The 15,331-nt window shown below is 35.9% G+C and overlaps 1 long non-coding RNA gene across 1 annotated transcript; it reads right to left on the bottom strand.

The window, feature by feature from the left end:
- Nucleotides 1–463: 463 nt before the first annotated feature.
- Nucleotides 464–1,830, bottom strand: LOC140009367 (uncharacterized). Its single transcript, XR_011816774.1, has 2 exons — nucleotides 1,591–1,830; nucleotides 464–1,383 (listed from the first exon to the last, which is right to left on the bottom strand). It is a non-coding gene; the product is annotated as an uncharacterized lncRNA (long non-coding RNA).
- Nucleotides 1,831–15,331: the final 13,501 nt, after the last annotated feature.

Genomic DNA, 15,331 nt, shown 5'->3' with positions numbered 1-15,331 from the left:
AGTAGTAGTATTTCTTCATTTGATAATTGTTTGGTTTTTCTATGTGGGTAAAAACTAAAGAACCAGCAGGTGATGATGCTGGATTCGTGTTTGACAATCATTTTGGACGTTCTCGGAAGGTTATGCGTAACGCGATGCATAAGCTGACGTGGCATAGGAACGGAGAATTATCCGGCAAAATTAGGCCTACGAATTTGGGAACTAAGGTTGAATTTTGTGGGGGCTGTGCACGTGGCAATTTAGTGGGACCGTACAAACAAAAAAAATTATATAATTTTCTGCTTTTGTTGCTGCTGCTGCTCTTCTTCAAGTTCAAGTACGAGAGCATCGTGGCCAATTTCTGAATTTTCGGTTAAGTAAAATTTGTACTCACACCTGCGGTATCCACCAGCGTATCGACTGATCGGTAATCAGTGATTGGCAATACGGCATCATGCATTACATAACGACATTGGGCTATTGATGAAAATCCCACTGGAAAAACAAGGCAGAAAATGACCTGGCCTTTTTCAATTTTTTTTTCCTTTTGATAACAAAAAAGTTGGGCTGTTTTCTAGTTATATAACCCGTTTACATATTGTCTCACTCAGAACCACCATAACATCTTCTGCTATCCCAGAAAGGCTGCATCCTATGCCTAAGAAATTGAAAAAAGATAAAAGAAAAGTGGAAACTATTCAAATTCCACTCAATCCATGCATATAATATATATATATATATATATTGAATATTACTAATTTCCCCCTTTTTTTCCCCTGGTCCCCGTCAACTGTAAAAAATGCAATGGATAAAAAAGTGGAGTCTAAATAGAGTCACTTTTAAAGAAACCACAACCCCCCCCCCCCCCCTCCAAAAACCCAAACCCAAAAAAAAAAAAAAAAACAAAGGGTAGATAGAGCCAAGGCGGACAAGATAAGGTAACAATTCCTAGTAATATGAGGCAGAAGTCTACCACTCCTCATCTAGGTGGTTGTGGTTGAGGTGGGCTTGGGGGCACCGCCAGTTTTGGTGCTCTCATTGAACACTTCTAGCAGAACCGTGCTCTTGCATTTGGGGCATCTGGGATCCTTCTCCGGAAGCATGATGTACATCAGGCAGCGGGGGCAGCCCGCCACTATCATTGCTGTTGAATCAGGGCTGTTGGAGAAGGTATAGGTGTCTTGGTCCTGGTTGAGCTCGGAGGAGACGCAAGAACTGGGCGGAGATGTCGGCGACACCGTCGATGATCGGCTCGGCGACTGAAGCCGGAGGTTCCCTCTTGGCGGCGACAAATTCAGCTTCAAATCAAGTTTAGGAGCTTTTCCATTCCTGCGACTCATGATGATGATGATGCCTCGTTCTTTCAGGGATCTCGCTCTCTTCCGTTAATTATCTTTTTTCTCTCTGTACAAACAACATTAAGAAAGTTAAAAAAAAAAAAAAAAAGAGCGTCAAAATCATCTCATACAAAGGAAAAAAAGATGGAAGGATATTTCATTGATCACGCCATGTAAAGTATAAAAAACATGTCGTCAAAACTGAAACAAATTAAACTTTCGAAATTTGATTGAGTTTTGATTGACAAGTGAACGTATGCGTGTGTTTGTGTACCTTTTAGATTGATTAACAGTTAGTCAACCTAAAAGGCAGAGGAGGAGGAGAAAGCCAGAAAGGGTGTTGTAGAATTTGGAAAAGGGTTTTGTTACTTTATGAGAGATCGAGATGGAAGGAAGGGCTGCCGGAATTTCAGCTTAGAGCATGGCCAAGGCGCTCAACCAGCTTTTGGCCGCACCACCGGCTGCTTGAAGTGTGAATACAGGAAGAGCAGGGGTGGTTGTTGTTGTTGTTGTTGTTGGTAATGGAGATGTAAGGCCATTATATATACAAGAAGAATAGGGAAGAGGAGAGAGGAGATTGCTTTAAAGTTCAAATTAAATTATGGGGAAGAGGTGGAAAGGAGAGAAGATGTGTAGTGAATAGGAGAATTGAATTGAGAGAATTGAAGGCGGGGAATGGTAGAAGACGAGAGAGAGTGTAAATTGAGGGACAGGAAATGTATTAATTGTGGGGGGGAAAAAAATCCCAAGATGGTTGCAGAAAAAGGAAATTTGGAGTAAATATTGCAATTAAATTTAAGTGCAGGAAGGCCTCTCTCTCATTCATTGCTTATTGAGTCGGTATGTGTGTTTATCTGCGTGTTTTTATTATGTGTAGTAGAGAAAAAAGAAGAAGAGTGATCATCAATATTCATATTCAATACAACGCCAAGGAAAGCTCAACAACTTTTAATAAAGCTTTACTTATTAGCTAACAAATCCAACCACACTGCTATAAATTTCGTATACGTATGTATCCATTCCCATTCATGATGCCTTTTTTTTTTCGGTTTGTCAAAGTTTTGGCAGATTTGAGTTTAATTGCTAACCTTATAGGTTGCGTAATATTATTGACCTTCCTTTGTTGGTTTGATGGACATATTTCTCGCCGCCGATGCTATGATTTTAGCAGCTAAGCATTGCTTCTTGGATCGGCCCAATATAATTTATTGTTTTCAATATCCCATTTATTGCGAGTTAATGTATTTAGTTGAATTTCAAATGTTGAGCTTCAGAAATGATTAATACTCTTCTTTGATTGAACAAATCTTAGGGTGCAAATTCAGAATCGCGATCTGATCTTTTTTTCTGTGTCTATTAGACCGCCATTTAATAACCTGAACCGAACATCGATCATATTCTTATATTGGAAAACTGCATTATTTACATTGGTCAACCTGGTGAAAATGGGGTAGTATATTTATTCCAGCGTTTAAGAATGCTAAGTTTTTAAATTAACTTGGGAAGTGGTTGATTTACTTTTGATTGAGTCGAGACGTATAACACAAACCTTTAACAAATGGATTTTTTTTTTTTTAATTGTGTCCAGTGCGCTGTTAGTATGCCTAATTTACACCATATTTGCTACTTTGATGCATACATTCTTATTTATTGCACCCCTACATTTAAACATTGTTTTAAATTTATAACATTTTGGCTGAAAAATTAGCACCCATTAGTCAAACCCGTAACAAATTTTATGCTGAATTTCGTACAATTGATTGCTTTTATTTTAAATTTAACACATTTTCTTTTAACAATGTTTTGAAATTCATGTCAAAATTGATCGGTCAAATAGTGAACCGGCCATGATATCAGTAGTCCGATTCGTCAGCCAACTCAGAAAATTAATTGAACCAGTCAAATCCAATTAAGAATCGATTAAAAATTGAACTTTGGAACTGATTCAAACTGAATTTTCTTTTCATCTAATTGAACTTTTGAACGAAAAATAAACAATGTTTGAACTGGGTTGAACCATAAATCAAAAAGTTCATTTGATTCATTTTCTTTTAATGCTTTTAAGCATAGTTCTTCGCATGACTTTCCTTTTACCCCTTCTTTTTTATCGATCATGTAACTCGAGAGTTTTCATGTTAGGATTGGCCCTCTTCCGCCTGCTTCTTGTCTCAAGACTCTGGCCAAGAACTAATTCGATGTTGAGACCAATAATTAAACACGAGTGAAATGAATCTGATCAAACGCATGGCACCCTAAGTGATGAAAAGATAGTCTTCTCCTGCGCCATGTCTTTTCCTTTTTTCTTTTAGAAGAAAAGTAGGTGATTTTTGTGCCCGAATTCGACTCTTGATGATGTTGTTACATCTCATGTCCCACTCTATTTAAAAAGTTGAAATCGATGCACCCAACTCACAAAAAAGGAAGGAGCCATCTTGACTTTGTTAGTCTACTTTTACAAAATAATGCTCCTATTATTAGTAAATGTTATTCCCATAAGTTAATGACGTTTATGTAAAAGAGTGTTTGACCGTAGCGTAATCAGAAACTAGATTTTTTTTTTTAATACTTAAGGTTAAATAAACCAATTTACACGATTGATTAGTTTACCAAACGATTAGTTTACCAAACCGTGTTAGCCTATTACTACTACTATTACAGGACCGACAAAAGATGAATAGAATCATTACAACCTAAACTTGAATACGAATTGGACAGATGGACAACATTTCTTAACTATTGCAATTAAGCATCATCATGTGAAGCTTTTAATGACACTGGTAAGAAAATCAAATACCCATATCCGATTTATGTTCTCTATCATCGAAAGTCAACTGTGATAACTAATGAGCCTTGAAAGAAAAAAAAAAAAAAGTCAACCAAAATTTGTAGTGGAACGATCCCAAGAACTACACAATAGCCTTTAGTAATTTGTCCCTTTTTATAGGAAAAGGAAGAAAGCAAAAAATACAGATTGGCGGATATGGGAATCAAGTCAACAACAAATCATTTTTAGGATAACAATTAACAAGGCAATATCCTTGAACAGTAAACTTTAGCCGATCCTCCTACATTGCTTTAAGTAAACGTAAGCAGAAAAGAAAAAAAAAAAAAGAAAAAAGACCCCAGCAAGCTCAGAAAGCATATTGTTATTATGTTTTGTAAATCGTTTGCTTTTTATATCATTCAAATTCAGGAATCGACAAAAAAAAAAAAAAAAATCTCTAGTTCTTTCCGGTTTAATATTTGCTGTTCTATTTCACTTTTTAGGATCAATTGTTTCATGACTTCTCAAACTAGATGATTTAATCTCTAGTCTGCTCTGCCATCCCGACCAGTAAATCAATAAAACTCATTTCTTACAAAAATCTTTTGGATTCAGAGTTTACTTCCTTCCCATTTCGTTCAAAGAACAGCAAATTTATATTACTGATGAATCGCACCTCGTGCTGGTATCTCAGTTATTTGTTCTTTTTTTTTTTTCCGCATAACTTCAGGTCTGGAATGGCGAGGAACAGGTTTAATGAAAAAATTGGGAAAAATTAGATCCAGCAATGTGGATAAAAATGAGTCTCTTAAAGCACTTCAATGATTTGAAGCATCATACGTTCCATGCAACGCGACAGTCTGCATAGATTTTTGTTTTTCTTCCCCCCTCTCTTTCTTTTTATCTTTTCTTTTTAATTGGTTAAGAGTTTTTATTAAAGATGTTCATATATTTAAGCTTTTCATATAATAAATTCTATTGTTTTCAGGATAATTTATAATGGACCAGGGGTTAAAAAAAAAAAAAGACTGGGAGCCTTGGACTGCAGAGGGGGGTTAAATTTAAGTTAGGTCTGATGAGATTGCTGTTGATGCAAATTCGGAATGTACGTATTACTCTTGTCAACAGCGACATGTCCCCCCTAATTATTTACCAGAAGCACGTGGAAAATTAATATTTGCGATATGCGGGCTGAAGTCAACGCTGCGAAAAGGGCAAAAAAAAAGTCAATGCTCCGAAAATGCGGTTAAACTATCCAAGCAACCAAGAGAAATTTCGATCATGGATCTGATTCGGATTCACGTTTGAATGATGCCCCCCTCTAAGGTAATTTCGTCGTCATAAAGAGATTCTTTTGCCTTTTGATGAATAACAAGTTAGGAAATCTGGTATTACTACATAATATCATCTAAAGGGTTTCTTATCTGGTCTATAATACACCATTTGTTATTCATCATGTTAAAAAAAAAAAAAGGAAGGTCTTCGCAAAATTTCACCTGCAAAAGATTTCTTTCATCGAAAATCACATTTGTTAGAGCAATAATGATACTCAATGTTGAGCTTTCATGTTACTACTATTAGTTTACAGGTAAATTTACTTTCTGCCTAATGAGGCCCGAACAAATTTCAAAATGCTGCATATTTTCTTTATTTATTTAGAAACTTAAACTGGTGCGAGTGTTTTGAGTAGAACAGTAGCCGTTGACAACAATAAGAATGAAAGTAGTCCCCCAGGTTTATACTTTGTAATAGAGGTGTCAAAATGGGTGATTTGGACGGGTTTGGGTTGGTTAAAATGGGTAATGGATATAAGTGAGTTAACCCATTTATAATCATTTAATTAAATTGGTATAAATGGATAAGTCAAAAAATGAATTAGGTAATCAAATTATCCATTTATAACCCATTTATTTTACCTTTTTGTAAACTCATTTAAATTCATTTTTGCAAACTAAGTTATCAATTTATACTACCCTTTGCACCCATCATTAGTTTTAAATATTTACTTATAATGTTCAATAAACCTAATTACCAAATTTTTTCTCATCCGTACTCTATGTCGCAAAATTACATATTATTTAATAATTAAACAATAAGAATATAAAAATTTGAACTAAGTACTATAAAAGTTAATATAAAAACTTAATCCAAAAATTTTGAAACCCTTAGCATTTTTTAGTGTATAAATTTAAAATTTCATTTTGGAAAGGTAGGAAAAGAGGCTAAAACTTATTATAAATTAGTAATGCAGAAAAATGAACAAGTTAACAAACTAAGAGAAAATAAAATGATAAGATAAAATCAACCAATAATAATAATAATGATGAAACAAAAGTAGTTAACATTATAACAAAATGAAAAATCTGAAAAAAAAATGGGTGGGGGAAGAGAGGAGATTTGGGCGAAAACAATTTCTAAATGGATTAATTGAGTTAGATAGGTTACCCAATAATACCCATTTGTTAAATAGATATTATTGGGTAACCCATTTATATCCATACGCAAAAATTTAAGATACATATGCTCATCTATTCATGGATGGGTATAGGTAAATTTAGCTAAATGAATTTATTTGCTACCTATACTTTATAGGCAAGCAACCGCGTGAAGGCCAAGTGGGCACTACAGAAAGAATACCCATTTAATAAATGAGTTTTATTAGGTGACCCATTTATACCCATATGCAAAAATTTAATATATCCATACACATCTATTCATGGACGGGTATAAATAAATTTAGTTAAATGAATTTGTTTACCACCTATACTTTAGAGGTAGGCAACAGCGTGAAGGCGAAGTGGGCACTACAGAAAGAATTAGCACGCCACACAAATATTCTTAAGAAACGTTGGTAAACTTTTTTAGCAAACCATGCAGATCATACGGTACAAGGCAGCAATTAAGAAATTTAATGCTGTAATATAACTGGTTTCCACGTTTCTTTTGAAAGAAACGTCCAACAAACAATGGAAAATGCATCGTCCATAATGGGGATGTCCTCACCGTATATAAAACTCAACCTGTCAAACGTTAATTAATTAACTGCATTTTGTGCCTTGGCTGCTAAATTATTGGTGGCGTGCGTGAGTTTGCAAACTCGAGCTTGATCGCGAGGCAATTACTGGAGCGTCAAGAGCCTATGATATTATTGCAAAGATGGGAATTGGAGATGAAATGAGTGACTAAAATGAAGTCAAAAATCAGAGGATGCAAGAACACGTAAATAGCTGGATTGCGGAAAATGCTGCCTTTGACCGTAGACAACATTAAATATGTTTTGAATCTTGCAACAAAGTTTGTGAAATGTTACCAGTATCTATTTATGATCTGCCAGGAATAAATATTTTGGGGATACAAATTAGCAAAGGGGTTCCCGGTCCCGGAAAAAAAAAACCTAGGGAGATCGGGTCAATGTTATGATAAAATTAGTAAAAGCCGTCAGACTTAATCTAGTAAAATGCCCTTCATTCGGGTCAATGTTATGGTGGGATTCTGAATTCACAAATTAACCATGGGGGAAAGTTGGTGAGAGACTAGCTCGTTCCCTTGGATCTGTGAATTGGTGCTGAAAGGTCCTTAGAGAAGTAAGGGCCTCATAAAGAGAGCGGCAATTTGCAGCATCTTCGGTCTGGATCTAATGTGGCAAAATATTAATAGGTCACAGTTTGAATTGAAGGCCCAAGGGATATTATTGTTATTGAAACTTCTCTACCACTCTTCTCGAATTCGAGAGATCGGAAAACATTGACCTTATAGGCATATGCACCAATAACTAATAAATAATGAAGTATCCAATCCAATTACTCATCGATGATGGAATTTGGTACTTTGCACGTTTTGCGCAGCCGCAAAACGGAACAGCTTAGAAGCCTTCTAACGACACATTAATATTATGCATCACACGTCGCAATCTTGAAATATTTACTGCCAGTGGAGGCAGGCCGCCTAAGGATAAAAGACATAGGGCTAAAGAGAGAGAAAAAAAAAAATGTTAACTAAAGTTGATAAAATGTAGCTTGAGTCGTGTGAAATAGTGTATCGTTCTAAGAAATTATTTCAAGAAGTTGAAATGTTTCTTCAGATTAAACAAGCCTTCTTCTTACCCTCTTAAGTTTCCTTCTTTAGTAGTCTCAATTGAAGTAGTCTTTCGTCGCCCTACCAAATAGTATTATCTAGGTAGGGGTAGAGAGGGTAGGATTATTTTAAGGGTGAAATGAAAAACTTTTCTTTTTCTGGCAATCTTTTTTTTTTTGGTTTTAATTAATTAATTGGGGTATAGTAAAATTATCACGTTTTATAGCTTAATATGGTAGTGTAGAGGAATACACTACTCCCCAAGTTTTTCCGGGAACAAGTAAATTTGAGGTATTACCAGGCCATTGTTTATGCAACTCTCGTGTGGGCGCCAAAACCCAGAAGCCCTCCGCCTGTACATGGAAGGATGATTTGCCGGTCCGGTCCGGTCCGGTGGGACTGATCACTTGAAGAAGCAGTAACACCCAACAACACCCACAGAGAGGTCAGAATTACAAGGTCCCCGCAAAACTACAAAAGAATTTCTTGCGTCGATGACGAGTAGATGGGATAATAAAAGCCATTTATATTCTTGAGCCCAGCAAGCTTCTCGCTAAACGTCCATCTGGTAAATTCCTTCAAATTTATATATTTGTTCTCTCAAAATGGTCACTTTCTTTTGGGATCCGATCCAAAAGGGCACGCCTAGCATTACATGCAATTGTCCTCCCTCCTATGGGGCATTCAAGGGTCGAACAAATGTTGGCGGGGTCTTCACCTTGCCTCCTTAAATTCTTCGAAAGGTCCACCTTCCTTCTTCCCCATGAAACATGCAGGCTTCGGTTATTACTTATTATTACCACCAGCCTGAGTGGTCTATGACATTAATTACAGCCGGTTATGTTTCTATTGAACTGGAAACCCAAAATAAAGCTGCGTACTTTTCATCTACTTGAACCTTATATAAGAAGCAGGCGGGGAGTACCCGGCTTCGGTAACTATTTTTGGTCAATCGGAGGACCTCCTTGTGCTGCCTCTGACTAGAATATGTTTGATTTTTTACCAAAAAAAAACTAGTGTGTGTTAGATCAAATACTCTTTACACGGTGGATGTCAAGAATTTTTTTTTTTTTTAGCATTAATGGGTCTACATGCGTCCTATATATACGAAATTAACATTTTCAACTTAATCATGCATATGAAATCACTATTATAAATTATTATCACTGATAGAGTAAATAACCAAAAAAAAAAAAACAATTTTCAAGTGTTTCTTCTTTCATCGGTCATATGCTGTATATACTTTTTCCTCTTCGTTTACGGTAGTTACATGTGTTAATTTATACCTTATGATCATTAGTGCGAGCATTACATTCTCTCTTAATTAATTTTTGAATTACAATAATATCATTAAGGAGTGACTTGAAAGTCTTGCAAAATCCTTGGTTATGTATGTATAAATTAAGAATTTTGTCCCAATGCTTAGATAATATTATCCACTTGCCCCCACTGCTTTGAAGGCCTACCAAAGTCCTTAGTACAAATGTGTAAATTAATAATCATATGCCACCACATTTAGAGATTATTGCTTACCACCTTTTAACAAAATATTCAGGTGACATCCTAACTCAACAAATTTAAAAATAAATAACTAGATATTTTACCTCTCACTCTTGATCAAAAACTCAAGTTTACCTGCACCCTTTTTTAGCTTCTTTCTCAATATGCTTTCAATGATTGAAACTCACAAAAATTGCTTTTTCTTCATTTCACCTTTGCCAAAAAAAAAAAAAAACTACGTAGTAATTATGTACATAATTCATAAATTATATTTTATATTATTTGTTAAAATTATGCAAACTACCTTTTTTTTAAAAAAACATAAGCGAGAGGTTTTGAATCCAAGACATTCCATTTTCAATTCCTCCTACCTTATCATCATACCCAACTCCCCTTCAAATTGCGAAGTACTTCAAGAGTTTATTGACAAAAGCGTTCTTTGCCCTCAAATATTGTTTTTCTTTTACCTTATACTATTAGGATGAGAGTTATGCAAGTCATACGTTAGGTGCATTCCCACCGGAAAGAGATGTTCCCATAAATGAATTAGGGAAACTCATTTTAAAGAAGGAAAGCATGTTAGACAGTATAACAATATATTCCCCCACTCCCCCATGTAAAAAAAAAAATACAAATAAACAACTAGCTTATTACATGCTCGGGTAAAACTATATTTTAAAATGTAGCCAACATTACATGCTCGTTCACACACACACACACACACACAAAATGAATACAAGAATGCAACGCCTTTGAGTTGAGAGTAAAACTGTAGCTGATGCAGACCATTAATATAAGTTCAGAATGAGATGTATATACAATTTCTCTTCTATTTCAGTTCTATCGAAGAAATGAAATCCAACGGTCAAGAAAACTGTATTAAGAATGATATCAAAAATTGCTATTACTTTGAACTCTGAAATACAAAATTCCTAGTACTCCTGCAATATATAGTTTGCTTAAAAAGGTATTAATAGCCATGAAATTTCTAGAAAACAGCAAGTGAACCCCAAATAAGAGGTTCTGTATGATGCGTATAATTAAACTAAAGCTCATATGTACCTAAAATGTGTCATGAATATCGTAGCAAATTAGATACAAAAAGTTAATCTAGTAAAAAAGTAGTCAATCGGTCATGTCAATTGGACGAGGATGCAAGAATGGTAAGAAGACACTACTATTGTTTATTTTCTACTACCTAATGTCTTCCATATTGGATTATCGTAGCTAAAAATGGGGAAATGTATTTCACTACGTTTGAGGTCCAACGGCAAATAAAACGCGAGAAAATTTTCCCTTTCTTTTGGTGGTTTTTTCTTTTTTTTTTTTGGTGCCGCTCCGCCCGGGGGGGGGGGGGGGTGGTGTTGGTGGTGTGTTAGATAAATGCAATTGGTTGGGCTATGTTGGGGCAAGGTTTTGTTTTGGGGCTTGGAGTAGATAAATGCAAGCCATATTGACTGACAACAGTGACAAGCGACAGCTATACAGTTCTATGAATTCTCTGTACTTGAGTTTTGGTGATCAGCCAAGACGGTAGAAATAAACACTGGATGTAAAATAGTTCAAGCAACTGAAGGGTTACTTTCGGGTTGGGATTTAATTCCTGGGTTTATTTTATTTTTGTTTTTTTTTTTTTCTAAGTGACGCTTGGGCACAACGCAATGGTGCATCACTTAAATACAGTAGAAAAGAAATATCAATGTGATCACGAGCCTCCATAGTTGAGAGTACCACAAATTCGAAAAAGTTAATGTGTCGGACATGGCTCTAGGGGATCTATTTTTTATTTCGTTAGTAATTGAAAACCGATGCCCACGTAAGAATTTAATCCTAAGGTCAAGTTACACTGAGATGGTCCTTACCGTTACGTGCTTATCTACACAAGTACCAAATCAGTCCATTCATAGGAGCAATACCAGAATTGCCCACGTTTAGATAAAAAAAGAAAAGAATCAGTATACTATAGCCCCGGAAGGAATGAGGACGTTAAAAATGTTGCCATTTCTTAAAATAATAAAGAAAAGAAAAACATCTTGATCTAGTTGGAGTTGGGCCTTGAACATCTCCCATTTCCCTTGGATAAAAAAAATAAAAATTCCCATTTGTTAGTAAATGATGAAAAAAGCAACGGATGAAGTGAGAAAATAATGTGACTTAGCCTCCTAAAATATTTCATTAAACAATTCCTGATATGGCAAAATCTAATTTAACTTGCACCACATGTTGCTAATTAATCATACATGTGGTAATTTAAATCTGTTTTCAATTGAGTCTATATACTTTTAAATTTTCCGTCAATCCTTCTCCATAACAAGGGGTGCTGGCAAGTCAAGTCGCTTGCGAGTGACAAGCGGTTCGATCAAACGCTCAGGTCAAACTTGGTTTGATTGAGTTTGAGCTCGAACCCAAGTAATTTAATATAGGAATCAAGTCTAATTCGAGCCTCTCTTTGTCCTACTCAAGTGCTCGTCGAGTAGCTCAATTAATTTTATAAAATAAGTAACATGTTATGTTGTTATGATAAAATGATATAAATTTTTTTGCTAAAACTACAAAATATGATTAATAAAACTACTATTAGATCTATATAAATTGAAAAAGTTAAATCAAATAAAAAAATAATAATAAAAGTGAGGTGAGGCGGGTGCACTTGCGAGAGTAATGGAGCAGGGTAAGGGCAAGGACGGGAGTTGGAGTAACGGAGAACGGAGCAAAGTGGGGAAAACTTTAATACCCTGCTCCAAAACTGCCTCGTTATTATCCCTAGGCAACAATGATCCTTTTAAGGCGATCTAGGGTTGGAGGAGGGTGGGGGTGGGCGGGGGGGCTGGGGGAGGAGGAGCATGATGATGTGTGTGGTGGCGTGTTGTTTGGATTTTTTTAGTGTGGTATGGGTTTGTTAAAGATGTATTTAGAAGGAAGAAAAAAGAAGAAGAAGACGTTTTATGAAATTATCACCATCGAAGCGTACCCAGATATTTTTTTAGATGTGTATTCAAAATTTTATGTGAAATTTCTTATTGTTGTTCATAATAAGGGGATAATACTGCCACTAAATTTGTTGAAGCTTTGAAGCCTTGGAGCTCTATACTTCATCAAAGATGGATCAGTTCAATTTTGTCTCTAAATTTGTTGAAAATGTGATTTATTTGTTGTACTAGGAGCATAATAACATAATGAAAATTATTTATTTGGTAAGAAACAAAAGTTAGTTATTCGTTGGTTGTATTTAAAACAAAATTACAAAGAATTATTTCAAGCTTGGAGACAAGAAAGTTCGATCACTTTTGAGTTCTTGTTTAATCCATTCACGTCATATCTCGTTATTTTGTCATCTGGCCGTCTATTTTCCAATTTCCTGGTGTGGTTTCTGGTTTCTAGTTTCTAGCAGCAGTACGACAAATTGAACGTTGGAAGTTACTCACAACTCAATCATTCATACCTGGTTTTTGACATTAGTGTTTATAGCTATTCAGTTGTGGGCCGGACCCCAAATTAATGTAGGACATGTTTCCCAGGCAGCCCACTGAAGTCGCCTAGGATTGTAGCCTGAGCTTTCCATCAGTCACACTTCCACTACACTGATTATATTTTCCACATTTTAATTTTCTAAATTCTTTACCATCTGTACCTAACTAATACTTCTTCTCTCGACAATGCATACCTAACTTCTATTTGGGACTTAATGCTTTCTAATATCATAACATCTCAATTTACTCCGCCAAATATAGAAAATCTTATGCAAGGCAAAGCACCTCATACAAAATCTGATCGCGTCTAGGTGTTGCATTAAAGCGGGTACATTATGAACAGCAAAAGGCTGAGAATCACAAAGCTAAGAACTTTTTTTTTTACCCTACTACCTCTAATTGTCTGGCACAAAATTCTAACGCTGAACCTGACACTGGAGAAGACCTAAGAGCCTTATTTTTCTTATTAATTTCGACAGTGACCGAAAAAAAATTGAGACCTTGTTTCTCTTCTGCAAACATCATGACCTGATTTCTGGATAAAAGCAAGTTTGGATAATGTAATGTACATGTTAAACGGAAGATCAAGGTGATTTAAACATCATGAACTGATTTCTTTTCTGCATCCGTTTTTACTGTCTGCATTTTATTTTGTTCGAACCAGGTTGACACCCTTGATGGGAAAGCTCTCTCAATATTATCCTTTCCGTCCCTATGAGTTAGGGACCCGAGAGTTCATGATTGAAAGATACAATCCCCTTTCACTTACACGAACACCCTTTGGAAGAGAGGCGAGTTTTTAATTTTAACTCAAGCGGTCAAGCAAGGCTCGCAGTGGGACTGCCTAGCTCGGCCTGATGAAAGTCGGCACTGAGATTATGACTCCTGAGTTCTGAAACACCTGTGTCATGCTACAAACACAATAATAATACATTTAACTGTGGATTTTCGGTGAAGTGCCATTGTTTGAGCATTTGTCATCACAAACCTAGAACAATAGGTTTCCAGATCCACTAGCAAATGAATTCACTTTACCCTCCATAGAAATTCACATACCTGTCTTAATTCACACTGAACAGATCGTACATGTAATTTATACATGGTACTAGTGGTCCAATGTCTCAGGCCATTAAGAATCTGATGCACCACATTAAAACAATAGAATCAGGAAACGCATAAATAGCTGCAGTACAAATATGATGAATTAGTAAGCTGATGTGATTCGATGAGCAGTAGCAAAAACCCCAAACGCAAGAGTTGACCGAGATACGAATGCCCTTTTAAGAGGACGATTCGTGTCGCTATGACCAAAACTAGTTCCTAAAGCATCCGAATTTTATGCAATATTTGCAAGAATTTTCCGAATGTATGAAGAAAAATCAATCTTTTACACCTGGAACACACATCTCATCGTTAGGAGGATGGTATAAAAACTCCCCCGAAGGAAATTAAGGTGGTTGGCTGGAGCTCACCATCATATGAGCACATTCGTATGTTAAGATATATATACTTGGTGCACCCCCGGAAGAAAATATGTGCAACAAGGTGCAGCAAGTTCTTTATCCACACCATTCCATTCATTTTGAATTCGTGAAAACTTTTGCTGTTAGGTATAGTATAACAAACATGCAATGTGGAGCATTCTGAAATTTCTAACAGTCCTGCTCTTAGTTTATGCTGTCGATATTGTCATCGTAATGCAGCTTTTGGGCACTTGGTAGATGTGCAATCTTAAGCATCATTCTAACTCTTCTGCACATCCTGCAAAATTGTCATGATGACAAATTAAGCAGTGAAGATGACACAAGCCCTTTGGTGGTGAGCTTGTTCATAATATCTAGAGTACGTGAATAGGTCCCATTATGGTTTTTATGCTTTGTGATTTGAAATAACGTTGTCCAGTTTTAGAGGGAAGCAACATGTTGAACCATGCAATTCACCGCGAGTCAAGTAAGAAATCCAGGAGAGTTGGTATTAGTACAAAGTAGGATCAAGTAGTAGCAGCAGTATTGAATCAAAAGAGTGACTTTGGTGGGATGCAGGGTACCTGATTTATTGTTCATTCGTTGAGTTAATGAAAGTTGAATTCAACTCTCAACCTCCCCACATTGAAGTGCATTCATATACTATGTCATATACAGCATTAACTGATATACCAACAGATTAGGGTCTTAAAATCTGTAAAGATGCGGGTGGAGTAGGAGAAT

The sequence above is a fragment of the Coffea arabica genome, chromosome 6e (assembly GCF_036785885.1).
Source record: "Coffea arabica cultivar ET-39 chromosome 6e, Coffea Arabica ET-39 HiFi, whole genome shotgun sequence".
Taxonomy (NCBI): Eukaryota; Viridiplantae; Streptophyta; class Magnoliopsida; order Gentianales; family Rubiaceae; genus Coffea; species Coffea arabica.
Note: the sequence above shows the minus strand (reverse complement) of the source record. Positions and strands in the feature narration are given on the sequence as shown.